The 26,000-nt window shown below is 40.8% G+C and overlaps 1 protein-coding gene across 1 annotated transcript in view; it reads right to left on the reverse strand.

Annotated features, from left to right (window-relative positions):
- LOC103179801 (protein tyrosine phosphatase receptor type G) overlaps positions 1 to 26,000 on the reverse strand; it is a 300,620-nt gene that overhangs the window by 233,072 nt on the left and 41,548 nt on the right. The window lies entirely within an intron of this gene.

The following is a 26,000-nucleotide window of genomic DNA, read 5'->3' on the forward strand; positions in this document are numbered from 1 at the left end:
CTGGTGAAGTGAGGAAGTTGAAGAGAGAGCAAGAAAAAAAGAGGTAGAGAGAGATAAGGAAAGAGAAAAAAGAAAGAACTCTACGTCTATTCACTGGAAAAAAAAGGTTTCAATAAATTAATCCACGGATGGCTGGACTTGCACCTATATAGCCCTATACAACTTGCACCTATATAGCCCCCCCATGCAGGTAGCGTTTCAGAGCGCTTAACAGTGGCGGAGCCTGACTCTGAGCCGATGGGGGGTGGGGGAGGGGAGGTTGCCATAGAGGAAGGTTATCAGGTGGGACTTGAAAAAGTGGAGAGAGAAGCACGGCGGAGGGATTGAGGAAGAGTGCTCCAGAGTTTCAGGGCATAGTGGCTGAAAACGAAACCTCTGATGGTGGAGGGGAAGGTGCGAGCAGGAGGCTGGTGCCAGTTGAGTGGAGGCACTGGGTGGTGGATTGGGGAGTGAGGAGGACAGAGAGGTTCTGTTATTCTCAGCATAATATGCTACCAAATATTACATTATAATGGTTAATATAGAAAACATAGTGTAGAAATCACCAATGGTGGGTATAGTCAAACATATGTATCACAGATATTCTTATTATTTAAAATACCAACATTTCAAGAGGTAGATTTATTTCAGCAAAGAATAAGGAAACCCTTGCATTTTGAACTCCAATTCTGATAGACATGGGTGCTGTATCCTTTTGGTGTTGTTACAATTGAGTACTTCCACAGGAAATAGGATGAGAAACGAAAGGTTGGTGAAAATTGCAGATGGGAAATTTGCACTTTTATAGCTTATGAGAGGCAGATGAAGAAATAGGGGGTGGCCATTTAGCCCATGTGAGCCTGTTTCACCAGTTTATTAGATCTTGGCAGATCTTTTATTCACCATAACCTTTTAACACCAAGACCCAAGTATATGTCAGTCTCAATTAAACAATTATAATCTGTGCATTTGATATAGTGCACGTCACACTAGGAAGAAAATCAGAACGCTTCACAGGATTTTCTGTGAAGTGTAGCGCCTGTGTGTTTTGTAGGTAATCTCGGCAATCAATTTACACACAATCGTGAAGTGAATAACAATTTTTTATCTGGTGTTTGCTGGCTAAGACACTTGCAGAAACTCATTTCAGTTTTTGAATACTGCCATCGAGTCTTTAATGTTCACCTGAACAGTTAGATGGGACCTCAGTTTAACATCTCATCTGAAGGATGGCATCACTGGCAATATGGGCCTCCCCAAGCCTACAGTAGAGTGTCAGACGGGGCTGTGAGTTCAAAGTCCTGACAACCCACAATTTTCTGACTCAGACTCGAGAAATGCATTACTTGCATGTTATTGAATCAATTTGCATTTTAATACTTTATGGTCTTATGAAGAGCAAGTTTAGTAATTTTCCACAAATACAGGAGTCCTACAAGTGAAGGGCAGAAAATAAGCTACTTTGTCTTTTACAGCATTCAGTTTTTTTAAAAATCAGAAACCTAAACTTGACAGTACATGTATTTAACAATGACTTGTGAAGAAGTATTGCTGATGACAGTTGTATTCCATCAGTGGCTTTCCACATAAGGTAAAGCTCTAAATCCCTCTGGACATTTAATATTCTTACATTCTACAATTTCTCTGTGGAACACATTGTCTTCTTCCATAGAAGTTTAGCCCTCAGTGCAATCAGGGTCATCCAGCAGTTGAACATTACAGCACTGATTATACCAGTGTCAGGTGCCTTGTGATTGCGGCCCAAGCACAGTAATGGGTAGCGAGTGCCCTGGAAACATCTGAAGCTGCTGGGTACTTGCACCTGAGGTATACTCTGTGTGGAGGCGGCTCTCATAGAGGGTGCACCATTTGGTTTCATATGCCCTTCAGCAAGTCAGTGATTATGATTGTTGTCCTTCACCTAAAGTCAGCCAGCACCTTGATTTCACCACTGAAACACTCACTTATTTCATACAATTTACGCTCTTCTATTCTAAAATATATAACTTCAATTCTGTCGTTTAATAAATATTATTGATATTATGATACAATATAAATAATCCTTGTATTTGATCACATCATCAAGACATCTCAAAGCACTTCACAGGATATATTATAAAATGTAGTGACTGTGGCTTTTAAGTCAGAACACAGCAGGCAATTTACACAAAGCAACATCTCACAAACAGCTATGGAGTGAATGGCAATTTTATTTAGGACAAGGTGCACGGTCTCAACCACTATCCCCAACTCTCCTCCCTTGCTCGTCATCCTGTTTTTTGGAAACACTCCAAGATCTTATCCTATGTAAATTGTTGTTGCTGATATTGCAGTTCATTTTACATTACTCCTCTGAAACACATGCTCCTGAGACAAGTGAAAATTAAGGAAAATCAGTTACACCTAATGGAATTCTTACTGCTTCTTTGTGGCTTGACCAAACTTTAGAAGTTTTTTTTATTGTAGGCTATCATGACAACACACTTGCATCTTGACTATTCACATTTAGTTTTAAAATGTTTGTGTCATGGCAGCGATAAAAGATACATTTCTAGTGCTGAACACTGGACAATCGGTTCTTCCATTCCCCAGTGCTCACTTACTTTCTTAGTCAATGTGTGGCACGCACAAAAAAAAACAAATAATGAAAGAGAGATTCAAAAGAAATAAACAAGAATTTTGCAAATAATGTTTTAATGAACCAGTTGTGTCAGCATTCCTAAAATGCAATGGTCAAGAGTGCTATGACTTTAAAATGTCTAATTTATAAAATTAGTAAATTTTGAAAAATGATCAGCTCCAACGAGTCCCCATTTACTGCTCCCCCTCAAGCAGGATAGTCATGAGTTGTTGAGTTGGTTATTTGAAATCCGACAAGCACGGGTTTGTGTCCTAATGTATTAAATACATGATTTTGCTGTACCATTATCTAAACGTTTCACACAATGAGATATGTGATGCAAATAATGCAAATGTATTAATGAGCCAGTGATGTCCTATAAATAGGAATTAGATGAACTGTCAAATTCAATCTTATTTTGCACGAGAGAGGAATGTTAGCAAAAGCATCAGGAGAACTCTCTGCTCTTCAAATATTACCGTTGGATCTTTAAAGACTGCTTGAACCATCAGAGTAGGCAGATGGGACTTCGCAATAATATAATGTTCTAACATTATAATTTCTGCACAGCATACCCTACTCAGTTACAAGTTTCAAGAAGAACACTGGATAATGAATTTTGCATTTTAGCACCATACTTAGAGGAAGCACAACCTCCATCAAACACTTAATAACAATTGCTCTGCAATTATCACTTTATCAGCTCAATAAAAAAACATTTATAGAACATTTAAACATATACAAGGATTTAAAATCCAAATACAGCTACTCCATTACCTCCTTGATTAATAAACACCAGCACTCTGTGATACAAAGAAAATAACAATCAATAAGTTATCACTTTCAGTTGGACCACTTAACGTTACTCACTGCCCTGCTGTTAAGCATAGGAAGGTTAAATAAATCTGTCATGATAAAAGGATGTTACATCATACTCTAAGATCCTTAAAACTAAAATATAAGGGCAAAATAGTTAGGAGGGGCGTCATTTAAAATCGAAATGTACCGGAAAGTTGCTGCAATATCCGCTTTGCATATTCACTCAATTAATTGATCATCATCTTTCCTTGATGCACTGAGAAGTGGGAAATTTCCATCTTTTCTTCGACACTAGCAGGACATGTTTTTATTCTTCTAAAATGCGTTTCACCCACAAAGCACAGTCAATTCACTTGCTAGTATATCCTGTGAAGCGCTTTGAGACGTCTTGAAGATGTGATAAGGCGCTATATCAAATGCAAGGATTATTATTATTATTCTTGAACTCACCTGAATATATAAAGATTAAAATGCTCTGAATACAACCATTTTAAATCATCTACACAACCATTTCAAATTACCAACTAAAACAGGGAACGTCGGGATAGTTAAGTGACTGGGTCAGAGCCTCTGCTAATTCCTCTTCAGTAGCCATTAGATGACGAGAAAGAGCAGGCAGCATGACTTTCCCGGGCAATATTTCCTCTGGGAAAGTGCTAAGCTGCCACCCAACAATTATTTCCCACTGACACAGAAGAGGTCGTAAAACTGCTCTAAAAGAAATCACTGCAAAAGGAGGCTAAATTTCTTGATTTTATCAACCATTTTTCACCTTTAGGCCTACATGATAACTTTCCAACCATCTGCTTGAAATTTACAGTAAAAAGTCCAAATGGGAATGATATATTCACAGTTCCAATGAATCATGATGTTATCTTCAATTGGCTAGATGTATTGAAGGATCTGCGACTGTCCATTCATTTTGTGACTTTGATTTTAACTATTGTTAATCATCTTTGGAAATGATTACACTTCAGCTATTTACCGACACACTTCACTATGAAATCAAGTGTCTATAGCAGTGCCCATTTCAAAGCAATAATAATTTGGCCACTCAATCCACGACTGTTTATGGGATACTGCTGCATACAATTGGCTGCCGCGTTTTGCCCACAAAATACACAGTAATTCCACTTTACACTATATCCTGTGAAGCGCTTTAAAACGTCTCAGCGATGTGATAAGGCATAATATCAAATGCAAGAATTATTATTATAAATCAAGGTTAAATAATTAAGCTTCATATAAACAGAATGGAGTAGATTTGGCTGCATATTAAACGTTCATTTCTACACCAATACTCCATGTTTTGTAATTACTGAATACCCTATTTTAAACAGAAGCATTTGCAATGCCAAATGTAACATTGCTGATTTAAAATTTGCTCTGTAAGCTCTTTTGAAAAAGTTAGAATTTAAATTGCTGATTCAAAATTTTGCAAAACGAAAACTGATCCCATTCATGGTCTTAAACTGGATCCAGGCATTTCACCCAATTAATTGCTTAATTCAAAACAACATGTAGGTAGGCACAAATAGATGACATTGAAACAATGTAAAGCAGTCTTGTGAACCTTGACCACCAACGCTTCTGCACAGAACATAAACAAACCTGGCTCAAGGTTAACTTCTTAATACCACTCTACGTCTTTCTAGTTTGTCAGCTTGAAAGATGTGAACAATGAAAATATGCAGTGTAGCACGAACAATGTGTATCCTGCACCACCAAAGCAGATGGCTCTGGGAATCGATTCAGACCATTAATTTAACTATCAACAGTACAGGGTAATTACACTGTCAAACTTAAATTCCAGTCATGTTCCCACTAAATAGCTATTCAGAATATGCAATATGGAAAAACTCTCAAACAGTTCACACAAATAAACAAATAAAACCTCTACACAATGCACAAACCACTTACGTTTGTTAAAAAGAAACTCCTCTCACAGGATGGGGGGAACAGAGGCCGTCAAGTCTAAACTATTTCTTGTTCATCCACTGGAGCTAGGTCATCGACTCTAATTTGAATTCTCTGCTCTTTTATCATACCATGTTATATTTTTCCTCATCAAAATGTTCCTTTTCAAATGTTATAGTGTCAATACCCACTTTGTAGCTTTGCTTTGCTACAAAGAGGATATTGACATAATAAGAATTAAAAGCTATTTCAAATTCTAGCATTTACAGGAAAGTTTCTTCTAATATCCCCTGTACTGTTCCAGTGACACTCCAGACCTGATGCCTCCTCGTCATCAATGTTTCAAACAGTGTGAATAATCCTTCAATATTTACCTTCTCAAAACTTTTCAGGGCTTTGGTGACCCATAGATTTTCTGTTCCGGATCCAACTTTTGGGGCCACAACACATCCCTAAATAAAATAACCAAATTCAGCAGAGACAAAATTCAAACCTATTTTTTCTCACCTGTGTTGAATTGTTACCTACCAGACCCAGGGCAGGGCAACAAATTATCAAGAAGCCATGAAATAAGGAAGCTATGGGGAGGCACTATTTAAATGAATGCCATGTTCAATGTTACAAAATATGCTATTAATATTTAAAATGTTGTCTTTGTACAGCTGGTAATTTGATTGCAACTAAAGAATTCAAGACTCCCATCTCACTTGCAGCAAGCATGTGTGTTCAGACACGCCGTGCCCTGCCCACGGTGACGTGGGATAAACAGCACGAGAGACCCGGGGCAGAAACTATATTTTATTTTAGTGGGTTTGTAGCGGAGGCGCTGTTCATAAAGGATTCCACGGAAAAATTGCGGCCACACTTTTTTATTGTCCAACAACAACAACAAGATTGCATTTACAGAGCGCCTTTCACGTCGGGAGGATGTCCCAAGGCGCTGGACAGTTGGGTCGGGACCCGAGCAGAGGGAAAATGGTCAGGGTGAGGGGAGGGAAGGGAGGGAGTGAGGAGAGGGTAGAGAGTCAAGAGGGGAGCTGAAGGCACGGTTGAAGAGAAAGATCCAAGGTCATAACACGTTGGAATTCCTCTATGCCATTAGACTAGAATCAAATGGCTTTTGGAGGATCTTCAAATTTACTGTGTTTATTAACTTCAAGGTATCAAGATTGGAATTAAAAATACAGGAGAGTTTTAAGCTTTTAAAATGATAAAAGAGAATATTGGAAATTATTTCAGTCTAAAAAAAATAATATTCAGATGTACTGCTATGAATTTCAATTAAAATGACTTGTTCTTCCATAGGGGCCAGCCAATTATTTATGCATGTACATTGCTCAACCTTCAGCAGATCATACGTCAGGACAAAATCTATTATGGTGTCAGTCGTCAAATGTTGACCAGACTGCACTCTCATTTATCATAAATTTCCAAGTATCCCTAAAACCTGTAACACTTTTGTAGGCATGTGATTTGATCATTCCTATTAAAACATCTGGAAAAAAAAATCGAAATCTAATATTTAAATTGAAAAATCACCACTTGTCATATGAATGATTAAAGCTTATAGTCAAACTTTGTTTTCTCTTAGATAAAGATTAATGATTCCCAATATCTGGTTTACTTCGAGATCTAAAGCATTTTAGATAAATCCACGACTGTGTGTGAGATACTGCTGTGCGCAATTGGTTGCCATGTTTCACCCACAAAATATACAGTCATTACACTTTACAGTATATCCTGTGAAGTACTTTGAGACGTCTTGAAGAGGTGATAACGATTATCAAGTGCAAGGATTATTATTATTAATATTTACAATTTTTTCATTACTATTTCTTCCCAATCTGAACACACAGTATTTTCCTAAATACTAGTATTAAAAGTTAGATGATCCAGTGAATACTAGTTGCTTTCCAGCCATTACTATACAGCTGGACATCTGCAAAAGAGTGCCAAGGGAAAAAAATCTGGTCCAGCCAATGCACAAGCAAATGGGTAGGTATTCTCCTGCAGATAAATTTCCTGTTTTGAAAAATGGTAAATTGTAAATTGTGTGTCAGGGGCCAATACATTTCACGCACAACAATGTCCCACAAACAGCCATGAGGTGAATGACCAATATAATCTAGTGGACTGTTGGCCACGATACTTTTCAAATAGAGTCATTCGCCTTTTAATGTCCACTTAAGCAGGCAGATGGGATCTCAATTTAACATCTCATTTGAAGGATGGGACCTTTATAGTTTATAGTATTTGGTTTATAGTAAAGATAGGTTTGTTTGTGACTAGGCATTGTGGTTATTCTTGTGCCAACTGTGCCTCACAATAATGCAACCAATGATTCCAGGAATATAATCCCTGAACCTTCAAATACTTTAGAGACTGAGCTGGTGGATTTAATAGTGGAGTACTACAACTCATTTCCCCAGGGCCTGGAAAAGCTTTACATGCAATGTTCGCAGAATAAAGCTTTGTTATCTGTTAAGTGTTCTACTGGCTATATAAAAAAAATTATAAAAAGAGAGCAGACCAAGGATTACATTACACTGTACTGTTTTGACAATTTAAAATTATTGAAATTAGCAATTAAGGAAAAACTTATTTGATCATTTTTACAAGTTAAAATACTTTTGTTATTTGAATGTTACAAATATGGCATTAATCCATATTCAAAAAGTATCCTTAAATAGATTTTATTTTTAAAATTGTTTACTTATTATAGAAGTTTGTTGGCACGAAAGTTACATTATATGTTACAAAATAGTCAGTTCACTTTACAGTATATTCTGTGAAAAGCTTTGAGACATCTCAAAGACATGATAAGATGCTAATATCAAATGTAAGGATTATTATTATTAGACATATCCAAGCAGATTTAAACTAGACGTTATATTTGGCCATTAAACTGGATATTCAAAACAAAAAAAAATCAAGTATTACAAAATGAATTCCTGAATTTTCACAAAGGCTTTTTGACCTAGAATACAGACAACAAAACAAATAAGATCTAACCCTTTCCACTTAGCTTTCTTTCGGTGCACAAAAAAATCACTGGTGTACATCTCCTGCCAAGTGGAAGCATTATAGAGTATTGCATTATTTGAGATTTGTAGGATTACTAAACTAAAATATGTAAAATTAAGGCTTAACAATTGATTTATTATTCCTTGAATACACTAGATGGAAGATTTCTTGTTTTCCTCTTTCCTCAGCTGCACTGCACCTTGTGGTGAAAAACAGCAATGCATTTTGGATTATGTGAAAACAAAGCACAGCAAAAATAGTGCTGAAGCAAATAGAAATAATAATGTTCTGTTCAACTTCAAATCATCAGCATAAATGACAGAGTAGAAAAACATCCTCAAGTCTTTTCAACCAACTCACATTTACCAATGCTCTTAGCCTAAATTCTAAAACAGAAAAGCTTCCATGCAATATTCTCTGCAGGAAGAGCAAACACTATATCAATATTCGAGACAGCATCAAAACATCTTGCTAATTAAAACCTGAATTCTTATAGTCATTATGGTAAAACTGTAATGGGCTCTTCCAGACAGCAGCTCAATACTTCTGCTGACTTGCAAATGTTCAGAAGTATTCAGACACTTGTGTATACTGTAAAGCCCATTACAATTTCAGTAGTTCTCCAGCTCAATTACAAGAAGGCAATTTTATTTGAAAAAAAAATAGACAAAGCATAGAAAATATATCCTTTTCTAGTATAGGGCTGATTTTCTGATAGCACGGCTGTTTTGTTTCACGCAAATATTCTGACGTGCCAAGGCACACGTGTGTAAAATTCCATTTAGAATTTAACCTCACCAGCAGCTTACAATAACAGTCAACATTCTAACAAATCAATCCATTGGCTGCGACCTTGAAAACTAACTTTTCAGTTTTGTCTGAAAAAGTGAACATCCCCACATGCTGCTTTGAGGCAATAGTACACACCCTTAATTACAAATGCTAACAGGGCCACAGTAATTCCCACTTCTCTCAATACATTTTTCCAATAATTAGATTGGGGAAAGAGGAGAAACCAGATCCATACTTTTTCAGCAGACAAAAAAGATAATTCAATATTTATTTAATAAAAGTGAATTCTATAAGAAATGAATTGTGAAGGCGTATTATCTATAGAGGGTCTTTTGACCCACTTTATGAATTGTTGGATAGCACAATGACATTATCACCAGTCAAAATGTAAACTTATATGCATAAAGCATGATGATCCAAATTCTATGAATACACAAAGTCAACAAGTCAAAATTGTTGAATTCCCTACATAACACCAACATGGAAGCAAAGACAACATTAAATAAATAAATAAATAAATAAATAAATAAATAAATAAATGAATGAATGAATGAATGAATGAATGAATGAATGAATGAATGAATGAATGAATGAATGAATGAATGAATGAATGAATGAATGAATGAATGAATGAGAAGGTCCACTAGCCTCTCAGGGCAACTTGCTTCGAAAAAGAAAACGACTCAAATTATACTCTGTTGCCTGTAGATCCAACCCTACAGAATGGCAACACCTATACATTTCCTTTCCTTAAGAAAGGTTTAGACTGACTCAACACAAGGTATCAGATATAGATATAGGCCGCTGCTTCATCTTGCACTTATTCATCAATGTTTTTCTGTCAAACCGGATTAGCTGTAATGGAACAGATGCTCATATTTAAAAGCACCTGTTATTCATAGAATCATAGAATTATACAGTACAGAAAGAGGTCATTCACCCATCGTGTCCATGCAGGCTCTTTGAAAGAGCTATCCAAATTAATCTCACTCTTCCGCTCTCTCCCCATAGCCCTGCAAATTTATCCTCCCCAAATATCTATCTACTTCTCTCTTGAAAGTTACTATCAAATCGGCTTCCATCACCCTTTCAGGCAATGCATTCCAGATCTGAACTGTGTGAAAACATTTCTCCTCACCTCCCCTTTGGTTCTTTTTAGCAACAATTTTAAACCTGTGTCCTCTGATTACCGATCCACCCGCCAGTGGAAACAGTTTCTCCCTGTTCACCCTATCGAATCCCTTCATAATTTTGAACCACTCTATTAAATCTCGCTCTTAACCTTCTCTGCTCCAAGGAGAATAATCCCAGCTTCTCCAGCCTCTCCTCAAAACTGAAGTTCCTCATTCCTGGTATTATCCTGGTAAATCTCCTCTGCACCCTCTCCAATGCCTTGACATCCTTACTAAAGTGTGATGCCCAGAACTGAACACCGTCTCTAGCTGAGGCCTAACCAGTGTTTTATAAAGGTTCATCATAATCTCCTTATGGTTGTATTCTATGCCCCTATTTATAAAGCCAAGTATCCCTTATGCTCTTTTAACAGCTTTATCTACCTGTCCTGCCACCTTCAAAGACGCAGAAAATATTGAACAAACCTTTTTTTGTAAGTTAGGACCCCCAATGGAGAGCACAAACAATTTCCAATTTCAGTTTATTCAAATATATATATATTTTTAATAAACATTAGATAGAAAATATCTGTGTTCTAAAATCATAAAAATCACAAAGCTGACAGATCAAGGCAAAGACAATTCTACATTTCTATTCATAGTACCCCAACACTACATAAGAGAGTACTACACAACAAGCATAGCAAAGAAACCTGTCAAAAGAAACTTGCCTTCTTATTCTTGTCAGGTTACATCCTCCCCACATCATTCACAGCTGCGAAGCTCTCAAGAAGCAACAAAGACTTCAATCCAGAAACAGAATGAAAATAATTTCATGGAAACTGAAGAAAACATTAAGGCTGATGGAGGGAAAAATGTGGAGAAACATTGATAAATAATAAAGGAAGCTGATGGCACTTTATATTTGTTACCAGAAAATTTTGTTACCAGCAAATGTCAAGTTGCCAAGGAATCCATTACGTTTGTAAAATGTTCAAGTTTTCAAATTTCTGTGTGCACTATAAATCTAGTTGGTTGGCTATGCAGAAATTTAACAAATGTATTTTCCATTGTGCACCTTATTATCAGAATGTCTGCTCCATCTCAAATAAAGCTCTTACAATCCACAACCTTATCCTGGAAGAGCAAATAGACATTCTCAGGCTCACAGAAACCTGGCTCTCCCCGGTGACCCCATCCCCCTTGTCAAAACCTCCCCCCCCAGTTACACTTCTCACCACACTCCCCCCACCCCAACCAATGCGGCAGGGTGGCCCTCATCTCCAAAACCTCCCTTGGTCTATCCCCCTACTCCTCTGGCTGTTTCCCCTCTTTTGAGCACCTCACCCTCTACCATCCCTCCTCTGTCTCCTTCAAAATTCTCCTAGTTTCCCACCCCCTCCAGAACCTCCTAGCTCTTTCCTTGTGGATATCTCCTGTCTTCTCTCATCCCTGTCCCTCTGCAAAAAAAGCCTGCTCATAATGGGCGATTTCAATCCTCACCTCAATTCTCCCTGCCCCATCTCCTCTGACGTTCCCGCTGTCCTCTCCACCCTAAACCTCACTCTCCACGTAAACTCCCCGCCCCACAACTGTGGCCACCCTCTCGACCTCGTCATCATCCATGGCCTAGACATTTCTGATCTGACCATCACACACAAGGTCATCTCAGACCACTTCCTCATCTCCTTTTCCTCTCACATTATCCTCCCCTTTTCCAAGCCCTCTACCATCTTTTTCTACCCATGGAAAAAGCTTCCTCCCAATTCCCTCACAAATGTCCTCTCATTCTCGGACCGTCTCTCCCTCTGGCTTTCCACCCGCAGTGATCCAAATGCAGCCGTCAAGCTGCTAAATGATCACCTCTCCTCCACCTTCAATTCCCTTGTCCCTCTGAAAACCAGGTCCGTCTCCAAGCCTACCTGCTCCCCCTGGTACAACAGTCATCTCCGCTTCCTCAAATCCCAAACCCGGTGGCAAAAGCCCAGATAGCACAACCCTGGCCTCATGGTTCATGGTCAAATGTGGCTCAAGCATCTTCACACCATCTGCTGCTCCCTTTCTCAAGCGAAAACTTCTTTTTACTCTCAGATTATTCTCAAGGCCAAAAACAACCCCCAAATTCTGTTCTCCACTACCCAGCACCTCCTCCTCGTCCCCTCTCAAGCACCCCCGATCCTCACTTCCGATGCCGAGTGTGAGGAAGTCCTGGATTTCGTTATTTCTAAGGTAGATAACATCCACCTGGCTGCCTCCTCCGCCTACTCAACCGCCATGTGGCCTACCACCCCCACATGCCTCCTTCATTGTCCTCTTCTCCTACCACGGCTCCTAACACAACCTCCACCCTTACACTCCTTTCCTCCATCTCTCCCTCCTCCCTTTCCACCACCATCCCCGAACTGCCTCAACCCGCTCCCCACTCGGCTTCTGGTCACTTAACTCTGCCCTCTGCCCTCAATTAATCCCTCTCCTCAGACACTGTCCCACCCCCCTCAAAACTGCTGTCATCAACCCTCTCCTTAAAAATCCTGCCCTCGATCCCTCGAACCTCACAAACTTCAGACCTATCTGAAACCTGCCCTCCCTGGCCAAAGTTTTGGAACACATTGTTGCAAGTCAACTTTGCTCACACCTCGCCCTCCACTCCCTACTCGAAAACCTCCACTCTGATTTTCGCCCTGCCCACAGCACAGAGACAGCGCTCACCAAACCAACAAATTACATCTTCTCTCTGTGTGACCAGAACTCCATCGGCTTCTCATTCTCCTGGATCTCTCCGCCGCGCTCGACACAGTCGATCACACCATCCTCCTCCACCTCCTCTCCTCCCTCATCCACTTTAGTGGGACCAAACTCGCATGGTTCCAGTCCTACTTACCAAACCACCAACAATATATCTCAGCAAATATTTTTTCCTCCCGTCCTCGCCCGGTCACCTGTGGGGTACCCCAAGCTTCCATCCTTAGCTCCTTTTTCCCTCATCTACATGCTCCCTCTCAGCAATGTCATCCACAGACACGGGGCCAACTTCCATATCATAAAATCGACTCTTAAAAGAGCAATCCAACTCAATCCCATTGGCCCGCTTTCTCTCCATAGCCCCGCAATCCTGTCCTCCTCTGTACATGTATGTGAATGACACCCAAATCTAGTTCTTCTTCTCCAGCTGTGACTCCCAGTCCGCTGATGTCCTGTTAACGTGTTTGACGGACATCAAGGTCTGGATCAGCGCAAATTTCCTGCAGCTGAGTATCGGCAAGACGGAAGGCATACTCTTTGGGTTAGGGTTAGGGTTGAACATCCTTCAACATCTTCTCTCCTGTGGGTCTGATCTCCTCAACCTTCCCTGGCTCTCCCTCAGACTCACCAAACCCATGCGCAACTTAAGGTTCAGGTTCAATCCCCAGCTTTCCTTTCTACTCCGCACCTGTTCCCTGACCAGGACCGCTTTTTTCCACCTCCATTACATTGCTGCCTCCGTCCGTACCTCATAACCAATGCACCCAAAATACTCCTCCACCCCGTCGTCACTTCCCAGCTGGACTATTCCAATGTCCTCCTCGCTTGTCTCCCCAGCTACGCCATACACAAAACGCAACTGCTCCATAACTCTCGCCCGGATACTCACCCTCACAAACTCCGTACGCCCATCACACCAGTCTTGCCAGGCCCCACTGGATCTCAATTACCGAATGGATCGTTTTCAAATCCCTTCTGCCCTGGCAATTCCCTACCTATCCAATTTGCATACACCCCCATTCCCCCAACTGGTGCCTCCACTCAGCTTGCTCCGGCCTCCTGTTTGTCCCTCGTCCCCTCCGCTCCACCATCAGTAACCGTGCTTTCAGCCACTTCGCCCCGAAGCTCTGGAACTCTCTCTCTCAATCCCTCCACACTTTCAAATCCTGCCTAAAGACCTTCCTTTTTGATTGTGCTTACGGTCACCTCTCCCACTGCTCAGCCTCAGACTCCGCCACTGTCAAGCGCCCTGGGATGCTACCCCGCATGAAGGCTATATAAAAGCAAGTCGTTCTTCTTGTATTACAACCTAGTGAATATTTTAATGTTGAATTTGCATCAAATCAAATTTGGAGTCCTGTAGCTCAGTGGTTAGAGCACTCGCTTTGCAAGCGAGAGACCTGAGTTCAATTCCAGGCAGGTCAGGGCAAAACTTTGGGCAAGTTTCCTTACTCCACACAGAGCCTAATGATAATCCCTCCAAAACCAAAAACAATAATAAATTGGTCATTTTCAATCCACGACTGTTTGTGGGGCATTGCTGTGCGCAATTGGCTGCCGCGTTCGCCCACAAATATACAGTCAATTCACTTTACAGTGTGTTCTGTGAAGCGCTTTGGGACGTCCTCCCGACGTGAAAAGCGCTATATCAAATGCAAGGATTATTATTATTATTATTATTATTAAATCAAAACCTGGAACGACTATTATGTATTTTTGATATTCTTCCCTTCACTGCAGCATGCCATTAAATAATAATCTTTGCATTTATTATTATATTATCACATCGTTGAGACCTTCCTTTATACTACTGTACTTTGGTGCGCTCTCTTGAACTATTTCATTAAACTTATGGAAGGGCAATGCAGAGGCAATTATAAACAATAAGGATTTTTGTTTATTTCAGCAGATCTTTCAAACAGAGGATAAATAAAAAGGGCAGAGTTTAATACAAATGTTCGGTAATATGCTTTACGTTGCATTCCATTCCCTAACTACTTGATTTTGTTCCCTTCCAACAATCTATCTCTGGGATTTCCAAATGCAGGTGGGATGCATGGAAATTTCAGCTTGGTTTGGATACTTTTAAGCACAATGATGGGCACGATGATGGGTGATCATCAGACACCCGGCTGACCATAAAATAAAAAACTACTTGAGAAAAGTAGTTCTGTCATGTCACCCTATTCTTGCAGTCCATAGTAATGTGTAAATATATATATATATCATTTAAGGGAAATTGGGAGGCCTGTTCCTTTAAATAGATTCTGCTGCAGAAGCTGTTTGCAAAAGACTGAGCAGCAGAGGATATGAGGTATCTGAGTTGCAACAATGGTCCAGAGCTGTTTGATTGAAAGTCAGTTAACAAGCAACCTGGAGAGAAAAATAACACGTGGGCACCAGTGCGGGAAAAACCCCTCACACTCACATCATAGGATGGGTGGAGCCACACACCTATAAAAGGCAATGGGTCACTTTTGAAATAGGGACTCACACTGACAGGTTAGGAGAGAACAGAGGCCACTCAGTACAAAAGCGTTACTAAAATTTGCACATAATATAATCCTGGCATTTGATATAGTGCTTTTCATGTCTTCTAGACGTCTCAACGCACTTCACAGAATATGCTGTAAAGTGAATTGACTGTATATTTGTGAGCGAAACACAGCAGCCAATTGCACACAGCAATGTCCCACAAACAGTCATGGTTTGAAGTGACCAATTTATTATTGTGTTTTTTTTCTTGAGATATGTACATCAAGGAGTGAGAACCGTCGTAGTTCAAACAGAACCGAGACCGATGGCATCAATTTAGTTTGTGAGGTGCAATTCCAAGCAAACGCAAAATGGTAACTAGACAGCCAAAAATTTCATCCACTGTGGTTTCAATCTTTCAACTCACAAATGTTTTTTCCCAGCATGATGGCCATGAACACCAAGTATTTTGTTTGCTATATTAGATGCTGTTGCCTCTTAAATCTACATTGAGGTATAGTGGTATCAAACCCAGAAACACATTACAAATGATATAAATCTTAATGCTTGGTTGATTGCAGGGGGTAAGATTATGATGCTGAAATCTTTTCAGGATTAGGTTTCAGGTCAGCCTCTGAATGCGTTATCATCTCAGTTCAACCGACAACAATAAGGGTAGTCTCCTTTGAGGTAACCAGTGGCTGAACCAATTCAGTTACTGGAAAAGTCTTCTCCTTCACCTTCATTGAAAGGTGGAGGAGGAGCCAGTAGCTGAACAGATGCCATCAACAAGTTCATTTATGCTTAACCAAACTGCAAATTAAACCCCAAAGAATTTTGTTTCCTACATATTTTGCAAAACAAAATTAAAACCATACAACTGCAGGAATAGCATAAACCAGCAATGACAGCGCTGCTGCCCAAGAGAAAACTGCAGCAAGACCTTAGTGTAATGGTGTAAATCAAATAGAACTTGTTTAAGACTCTACTTGCAGTTAATCCAAGTAATTAAAATCAATCTGTTTGAAGGTACTCGCATTTCAAATAGGTTTAACACAAAATAAAAGCAAACTACAATACTGTATAAGTAATACAAAGCAGTTGATTATGTTAGTCTAAACTATAAATTTGTCAATTCAACAGCAATAATTCTTCATGCTCTGACTTCCATAGAAGTGTCTAGTTTACAAGTTGGGCTAACAGCCCATGTGCAACATGTGAAGGTTGGGTTAACCATAAGCAAATACTAAGGCAATTATAGGTTTTCTTCATTATGTAATTAACAATTGAAAAGGATTACAATAATTAAATAATAATTATCCTTGCATTTGATAAAGCACCTTATCACGTCTTTGAGACATCTCAAGGTGCATCACAGATTATACCGTGATGTGTAGTGACTGTGTAGTGTGTGGGCGAAACGCGGCAGCCAATAGCGCACAACAGTGTCTCACAAACAGTCGTGGATTGAGTGACCAAATTATTATTTTTTTTTGGAGGAATTATTACCCCCGGAAAGCAATCTGCCAAATGACAAACAACCGGTTTCCTACTTACTGCAAGGTAAACAGAGGTATGTGTGGAGTAAGGAAACTTGTCTAATGTTTCTCTCCGACCCGCCCGGGAATCGACCCTGGGTCCTCTTGCTCCAAGGTACGCGCTAACAACCATAAAATAAAAAGTAGTTCTGTCATGATTATCCTCTTCTTGTAGTCCGTAGTAAAGTGCAAATATATATATATTATTTAAGGGAAATTGGGAGGCCTGTTCCTTTAAATAGATTCTGCTGCAGAAGCTGTTTGCAAAAGACTGAGCAGCAGAGGATATGAGGTATCTGAGTTGCAACAATGGTCCAGAGCTGTTTGATTGAAAGTCAGTTAACAAGCAACCTGGAGAGCCTCTCCGCCCCCACCCTTTTGAACTCCGCCTCACTCCCTCCCTTGCCTTCTTCAAGGCCAGCCTCAAGACCTTCCTCTTTGACAACACCCCCTCCCTCCCCAACTTGGTGGGCTGCTAAACTGACATGATGCAGTTGTACTTGGTTAATCCACAAGCCACAAATTCTTGTTATGGCCCTATTAACCAGTGTGCAAATTAGACCTCAGATTCTTTTCCTTTACATTTTTCAACAAAATCCACAGAAAATAAAAATCAATTTCTCTTGAGATTGTTAAAGCTCTGAACAGACAAATTTTAGAAATTTAATCCAACAGAATATTTTTATAGAATTCTTAAAAGTGTTCAATACAATATGTAAGCGTTTCAATTGCAAATTAAAAATGCAATGACCTTGTGAATGGTTTGATAGAAAATCGTTTCAGCACTTTACAGTATGGTCCTAATGGGGGTAGAGAAGATCCCTCAACAGAATGATCTTAAGCAGCAATAATGAAATAGATCTGAGCAAACGGTAGTTATAATCTCAAAATAGTAAAATTCTTTTGGCTTTCTCTAGTGAAGATATATAGCATGAAGCTTTCTTTAAACACCTTATTCTTCAAGTCAAAGTCAGCAAAGTAGAATTCTTTAGGCTCAATGTCTCTTTGAAATGTGCTGCTGGATTTGAATTTCTAAATAATTAGATTGAGGAAGAACTATCTTTTTAGTATGCATGAGCGCGAGTTTATTTTTTTAAAAAATCCTATAATTTCTAATAAGGTCACTTGCTAGGTACGACTGAAGCTTTTATGACCAAAATGTACATTTTGTACATTTATCACCACGCAGTTGGCATCAATGATTGTGGTTTCTGCATCAAATTGATAGTAAAAGTACCAGCAATAAATCAGGTTTTAGGGTCATTGATTGGATTCCAGGTCTAATTTGATTCTATCCATCAGTGCAGTATGTGATCAAGTTTTACTGCAACTGATATGAAAAACTTTTAAACTAACAAAAAAATAATAATCCCTCCAAAACAAAACAACAATAAATTGTTCATTTTCAATCCACGACTGTCTGTGGGGCACTGCTGTGCGTAATTGGCTGCCGCGTTTCGTGCACAAATATATGGTCAATTCAATTTACAGTATATTCTGTGAAGCGCTTTGAGATATCGAGAAGACGTGAAAAGTGCTATATAAAATGCAAGGATTATTATATATAAAAAAGGTAACATTTCTTGTGTGGTCAATTGGTCATACAGTATGGCCAACACTGGTTCCGATGTGAAGAGCGGAATTTTGGGAAATCATCAGCGGAACCATATCCCAAAAAGAATTGAAATCCTCAAAATAAACTGAGTGCAACTAAACAGTACAACTATACCAGGAATCACTCACTAGAAAGTAAAGTTGTTCACTTTGGTTTAAAAAAAATTGAATGCATTTTGATGGATGTCACTTGGATAAATAAACTGATGGATTTGGAAAGGTGTGCAATCCTGGTCACTTCTGCTACAGATCTGATGCTCTCAAGTTGACAGCTTGGACACTTGTGTATGGAATTTAAAAAGCTGCTAAACCTGTCACTGTGCCTTGACAACGCCTTCAGGTCCTCCAGTCAATGTCGCTACCTTTACACTGTTCCAAGGACAGGCACAGAAAGACATTTGGCTTTTGCTCGCAGAATTACCATTTGCTTTTACTGGAAAAATCAGGAGCCAATAATATGTAAATGAGTTTAATATTTCCAAGATTCAGCTTAAATATTATCCATTCAGAGCTGGTCCATTTGATACTTGAAAATATAGATTTTTAAAAAGTTGCTGGGGTTTATTTTCATAGAATTAAGGAAAAAGATATTCTATTCCCAGACTTTTTCCCAAATTATTTATTTAAAAGATGTATAAAGTTAGACTTAAATTGTCTTAAATTGTTATGCATTAAAACAGGAAATAGAATTGCTTCATTTTTTAAATTCATTGGGCACATTGGGCTATTTCCTTTATAGACCCACCTTCATACTAAATGTTGATCCATGTTCCATTTTCCCTAAACATAAACTGCTTCTCGTGATGTTCAAAATCATCTTACACTAGTGATTGATACTAATGTATTTGGCTGAAAGCCATACACACTTTTACAACAGCATTAGCCACTCTTCTGGAAAGGGCATTCTTGCACAATCTATTCTTTCTGGAGATGCTTCTAGTTTATATTGATGCAATCAAGGCATTAATGTGGAGGAAGGGACGTGCCCATTCAGAATAAGTCCTTATCCATTTGCAACCATGCACGTAGTAGACTTCCTTTTTAAAAATCAAATACAGTCATAACAGACTTTGTAAAACATGGGGTGCACTATAAATTAAAATAAATGCACAAGAGAACAAGGGATAAGATTGGGGTGAGGCAGTGAACCTTATTCAAATATGATGCTTCTTTTCTACACAAAATGAGACAATTTTAAATTGAAGAAATCGATTTTAATTGCTGGCTTCTTTGTGGTCTAGACATGGATGTTTGTGCTCTTTTTGCAGTGGATGCAGCAGATGGTGAGCAGGCCTAAAGTCTGTGTTTTTGGTTCCCTGCACTGCCTGTTTACTGCCTTTACCAATTTTTTTTGGAGGTGGGGGGGCATTTTTGTTATTCAAAGGTATTTCTCTCTGGGCATTTACTGAAATCCTGTCCATAGCCCCACTAAACTGAGGTCTGCCATGGTCAATACTCCACCAAAAGGTCCATTAGAACAATTGTGATGATCATCTCATTAGTTGAGATCAATTAAAACAAGGTGTATGGCAAAAATATTTGAACGCTGTTAAAAAATATATCTGAAGGACTTGTCATGTGCTTTTTTTTTAAAAGATATTTTCCACTGTGGAGCTATACAAGTACAAGTAACCACACTGCTGCATGCAGAGGCTGCAGACGAGCAGCAGAGTGATTTGCCAATGGGGAGAAAATTTGAAAATAAATGAACTTATTATTTTTTTATTGCTGCTCACTGGGCTCAATCAGGGAGAGGGCTCTCTGCTGGTCATGTCCTGGGTCAATAGAAAAGTGAGGGAATATTTGCCAAAAATTGAAGGGAGATTTGACAATTTTGTCGAACCTTGCGGGTGAAATTTTGACAAATTTTGCAAGAAATTGCAGGGAGTTGATTGGTGCGATTGAGATTCATTTTACTGCCAACCTAATTTTTTTCATTTTATTGCTAAAAACTAAACATGAGGAAATAGCACATATTAGATTGTTGCAAAACAAATTATTAATTGCTTCTTTAACAAAAGATACTCACACGGACATTCACAGAGAGACACACACACACAGACACAGAGAGAGAGACACACACACACACAGACAGAGAGACACACACAGACACACACACACACAGAAACAGAGAGAGAGACACACACACATAGACACAGAGAGACACATACACACAAAGAAACACACGGAGAGAGACACAGAGAGAGAGAGAGACACACACAGACAGCGAGAGAGAGAGACACACACACACCCACAGAAACACACACAGAGGACACACACACACACAGACAGCGAGTCACACACACACAGAGAATCACAATAGCGGGGCCTCAGAGTGGAATGAAGCACACTTGCCGCTTTCACAGCACAGCTCGCACAGCTCGTCCGCATCCGCTCAGCCCACAACGACATCGGATAAACATCACCTCAGGGCCCGGGCCTGAAACTACACTTTATGGCGGGTTTGTCGCGGAGTCACTGTTTATGGCGGATTCTGCAGAAAAAGTGTGGCGGCGCTTTTCTATTGGCCCAGGCCATGTCTGCCCACGTGCCACACCTGGAACTGCACAGCAAAAATAAACAGGGCAACACCAACACTCATTTAAAATAGTAAATTTAGCAAAGGATCATCTCTCTCTAGTTAATTTGCTTAATACAACTGGATGCCCTTGTGACTGGCAATATTTTAAACGTTATCTGACAACCACTAAACATTCAGCAGCCATTCTGCAGCACCCATACCTTCTGAGGTTTTTTTTAGACTGCAAAAGGCCCAAGGAATATAACCTCCAGTGTCTGTGTAAGCAACAAACATTCAGGAAACTGCAAACCTGAGCAATTCTCACAAAGCTCAGCTCACCAAAAGTGTTGATCGAAGAAAATTGTGGAAATAATAAACACAAACTGCCAAGAGCAGAAAGCATGCAAAAATGCAAATTATCGTTTTAATTTACAATACCAATTTTCTAAGCTATTGCACTATAAAAATTATACTAAATAAGCATTTTATGTGTTCATATGTGCTATTATTAACTGTGTGCTTTGCGTCAGTTTGAAATGTTGATTCAGAGGAATATAAATGTAAATAGAATGGTTAATCCTTCACTGGCAGCAGCTCTGGGGAATTCTGGGCTGTCTATGGTGCCCATTTGTTATAAGCTTCAATTCAGATACCGCAATTCCAAACAAAACCTGAATGTAACAGGCATAAAGCGAAGAGACTCCACTGATACCTCAGTTGGAAAAGTCTCCACCTGGTGTGAAATTGTATCAAGAAAACCCGGGAGGTATCTGTGCTGTGTTATCTACTCTCACGTAGGTCTGTAATAGCGGTACCTCGCTTTGCCTTGCCTTCAAGATTCTGGGTGACCAGAATGATGTTGGGGAGAGTAAGAAGAATGTACTCCCAATTGCTATCCAGTGACCAATACTGAAAAGTGCTGTCATGCCCACTTGCCTGGAAGTCAGCCAGACAAGGAAACCACAGTCATGACTCCGTTATTTAGATGTGAATAATGTGCGCCAAACACAAGAACACAGCTGCATGATTGGTTCTCTCATTTGTCCCACCAGGAGCTTGAATGCACCCAGATCACAGAACTCATATCAGACACTTCTCCCAGAACTTTGAGAAAAAAACAGTATAATTTACAAAGAAGAGAAACACTTAGTTAAAATAAATTAAGTATTTCATAAAATATATCAAGAACATGTTGAATCACACACAATACACACTTGAGAAATGTTTGGAGTTACCATTCTATACTTTATTGATGTATTGTAATTCACTTGTATTTCTCTTACTGCAGAGATTTTTTTTAAAAAACAGCAAGGGTGGTCAAGTATTCAGTCAGAAATTAGCAAAACTTTGGAGAGGTTACTGGTTTAGAGGCAGAACCAAATAAGCAAATGGGAATCTATTTCTGAAACAGGATATGTACTTGACAACAGCTAAAGTAGCCTGAAGCAGCATTTTTGCCCCCCTCCCCTCTATTATTTACACATAAATATATATATACACACACATATATATATGTGTGGATACTGATCTTAAACAGGAAACTTCGCCGAAATGTTTCACTGTGAGCCAGGTCAACGCCTGGATATTCAGATCATTGATTAGAAACTCCAAAACAGCGGTAGGTTTGTTCTTAAATTAGTCACACAACTGTTTGGAGTAGAACAAGGAAATACTTCCCTTCACATAGTGCCTCAGGTTGGCTTGCCGCCCCATTAGTCCATTTAATGTTTTCCTGTCTGAAACCCATTTCCTGTTGGAATAAATAGAATTGGGAGAGGCAAGCAGAATAACTAAAATGAGGCACTTATAAAATCTGTTACCACAGAGTATCCCCTTTTGCAAGAAGTTAATCCCTCTGACAGATTTTGAACTGCAAAGTGGTAAATTTTAAAATGTTTATATGTATACTTGTGTTTTTTTAATAAAAAGTGCCGAACATATTAAACATCAATGAGCCAAGACATTATAAATGTAGTAATACACCATTTAATCTTCATTATTTTTAATGGTTTAAATCTCAACTGCCAAAAATGCAACTTTTGAATAATTATCCTAGATTGTCCTGTTCTAGAAGGTACAGAAACTGAATAAATGAAATACAGGAACTTAAAATCTCTGCTCAATAGAGACGATAAGAGATACTTACACCAACACAATTGAAGAAAACAAAGAGACCATCACTTCTCAATCGCCTGGGCCAATAGAAGAGTGCGGCCACAATTTTCCGAGGAATCCATTACAAATACCACCCACCCCCCACCCCCCCCGCTACAACCACAGTGAACCTCGGGACTCTGTGTGCTGCTGCTGCCCGTTTACTCAATTGTACTACTGTGGCGGAGCTGTTCCGAACAATCATTTACCGGGCGGCATGAGCGGAAAATGGGCTTCCCTCACCCCTCATCACTCTCTCTGTGTCTGTATGTCTCTGTGTGAGTGTCTCTCTCTGTGAGTGTGTGTGTGTCTCTCTGTGTCTGAGGTGATGTAATCCGCAGACATGGGATAAACTCCACATGTTTGCGGACAACCCATAAATCTACTTCTCCTCCCCCTGCAACTCCAGGTCCTCCGATTTCCTCTCAGCTTGTCTGACTGATATCAGGGCCTGGATGAGCGAAAATTTCCTACAAATCAATGTTGACAAGACGGAAGTCATACTCATTGCTCCCGTCAACTTCTTCTATCCTGCAACTCCAACCTCCTCAACATCCCTGGCTGATCCCTCAGAATTCCCAAACCAGTGCGCAACCTAGGCATCAGATTTGACCCACGGCCATTCTTCCTTCCCCACATCCAGTCCCTGACCAGGACTACCTTCCTCCACCACTGCCAAATTGCCGCCTTACCCCAGACGAAGACTAAACACTCGTCCATGCATTCGTCATCTCCCAACTTAACTTCTCAAATGCCCTGTTTGCTGGTCTCCCCAGCTCCACCATGCACAGGATACAGCTGATCCAAAACTTTGTCCGTCGCCCGCACACTCACCGTACTGAACTCGGTGTCCTCATCACACCAGTTCTAGCCAGGCTTCACTGGCTCCCTATCGCCAAATGGATCAACTTCAAGATCCTTACACTCGTTTTCAAATTCCTTCATGACCTGGCACAAGCTGCAGATCAGCCAAAACTCTGCAGCTCGTGTACTCTCACGCACCAGGCTCCGTAACCTCATTACTCCCACCCCCACCCCCCAGAGGATCGAGTTCAAGATCCTCGTCCTCACCTTTAACTACCTCTCTGACCTGCTGACTCCCTACCAACCCTGTTCATTGGGCTACGGTCTACTCCATGTCTCCCGCCCGTCCCACCCTACCATCGGTGGCCGGGCTTTCAGCCTCTCTGCCCCCACACTCTGGAACTCCATCCCACGGTCCCTTCCCCTCGCTTCCTCCCTTGCCTCCTTCAAGGCCGGTCTCAAGACCCTTCTCTTCGACCGTGCCTTTGGTCTCCCTCCCACCTCTCTGCCTTCCCTCCCCCTACACCACCCCTCCCCCATGCTCGGGCCCCGACACCTGACTGTTCAGCACTTTGGGACGTCCTCCCGACGTGAAAGGCGCTCTATAAATGTAATTTTGTTGTTGTTGGCACCTCTCCGACCTGCTTAATCCACAACCCACTGTTTCCGCTCGACTGGCTCTGGCCTTCTGCATGTTCCTCACCAATGGTGGCCACATTTTCAGCCCCAAAACTCTGGAACACTCAGCCTCTAACCCTTTGCCTTGCCCCTTCTTTCCCCATCTTCAGGTCACCTACAATCACCTCCCCTTCCCCGTGGCGTCGTGCTCTGTCACTGTTAAGCGATCTGGGGCACTACCTTGTATGAGTCCTGTAGCTCAGTGGTTAGAGCACTCGCTTTGCAAGTGAGAGACCTGAGTTCAATTCCAGGCAGAGGGCGAAACCTTGGGCAAGTTTCCTTACTCCACACAGAGCCTAATAATAATCCCTCCAAAACCAAAACCAATAATAAATTGGTCATTTTCAATCTACGACTGTTTGTGGGACATTGCTGTGCGCAATTGGCTGCCGCGTTCGCCCACAAATATACAGTCAATTCACTTTACAGTGTATTCTGTGAAGCGCTTTAGGACGTCCTCCCGACGTGAAAAGCGCTATATCAAATGCAAGGATTATTATTATTATTATTATTATGAGGGGTGTTATATAAAGCAAGTTGTTGTTGTCGTCTCTCTCTGCGAGTGCGTGTCTGTGCGTCTCTCTCTCTCCGTGTCTGAGAGCGCGCGCGTCTCTCTCTCTCCGTGTCTGAGAGCGCGCGTGTCTCTCTCTCTCTCCGTGTCTGAGAGCGCGTGCGTCTCTCTCTCTCGTGCGCGCGCGTCTCTCTCTCTCGTGCGCGCGCGTCTCTCTCTCTCGTGCGCGCGCGTCTCTCTCTCTCGTGCGCGCGCGTCTCTCTCTCTCCGTGTCTGAGAGCGCGCGCCTCTCTCTCTCTCCGTGTCTGAGAGCGCAGTGTCTCTCTCTCTCCGTGTCTGAGAGCGCGCGTGTCTCTCTCTCTCCGTGTCTGAGAGCGCGCGTGTCTCTCTCTCTCCGTGTCTGAGAGCGCGCGTGTCTCTCTCTCTCCGTGTCTGAGAGCGCGCGTGTCTCTCTCTCTCCGTGTCTGAGAGCCCGCGTGTCTCTCTCTCTCCGTGTCTGAGAGCCCGCGTGTCTCTCTCTCTCCGTGTCTGAGAGCCCGCGTGTCTCTCTCTCTGTGTCTGTGAGTCCGCGTGTCTCTCTCTCCGTGTCTGTGAGCCCGCGTGTCTCTCTCTCCGTGTCTGTGAGCCCGCGTGTCTCTCTCTCCGTGTCTGCGCGTGTCTCTCTCTCCGTGTCTGTGAGCCCGCGTGTCTCTCTCTCCGT

Source organism: Callorhinchus milii, unplaced genomic scaffold, assembly GCF_018977255.1.
Source record: "Callorhinchus milii isolate IMCB2004 unplaced genomic scaffold, IMCB_Cmil_1.0 Scaffold12, whole genome shotgun sequence".
NCBI lineage: Eukaryota > Metazoa > Chordata > Chondrichthyes > Chimaeriformes > Callorhinchidae > Callorhinchus > Callorhinchus milii.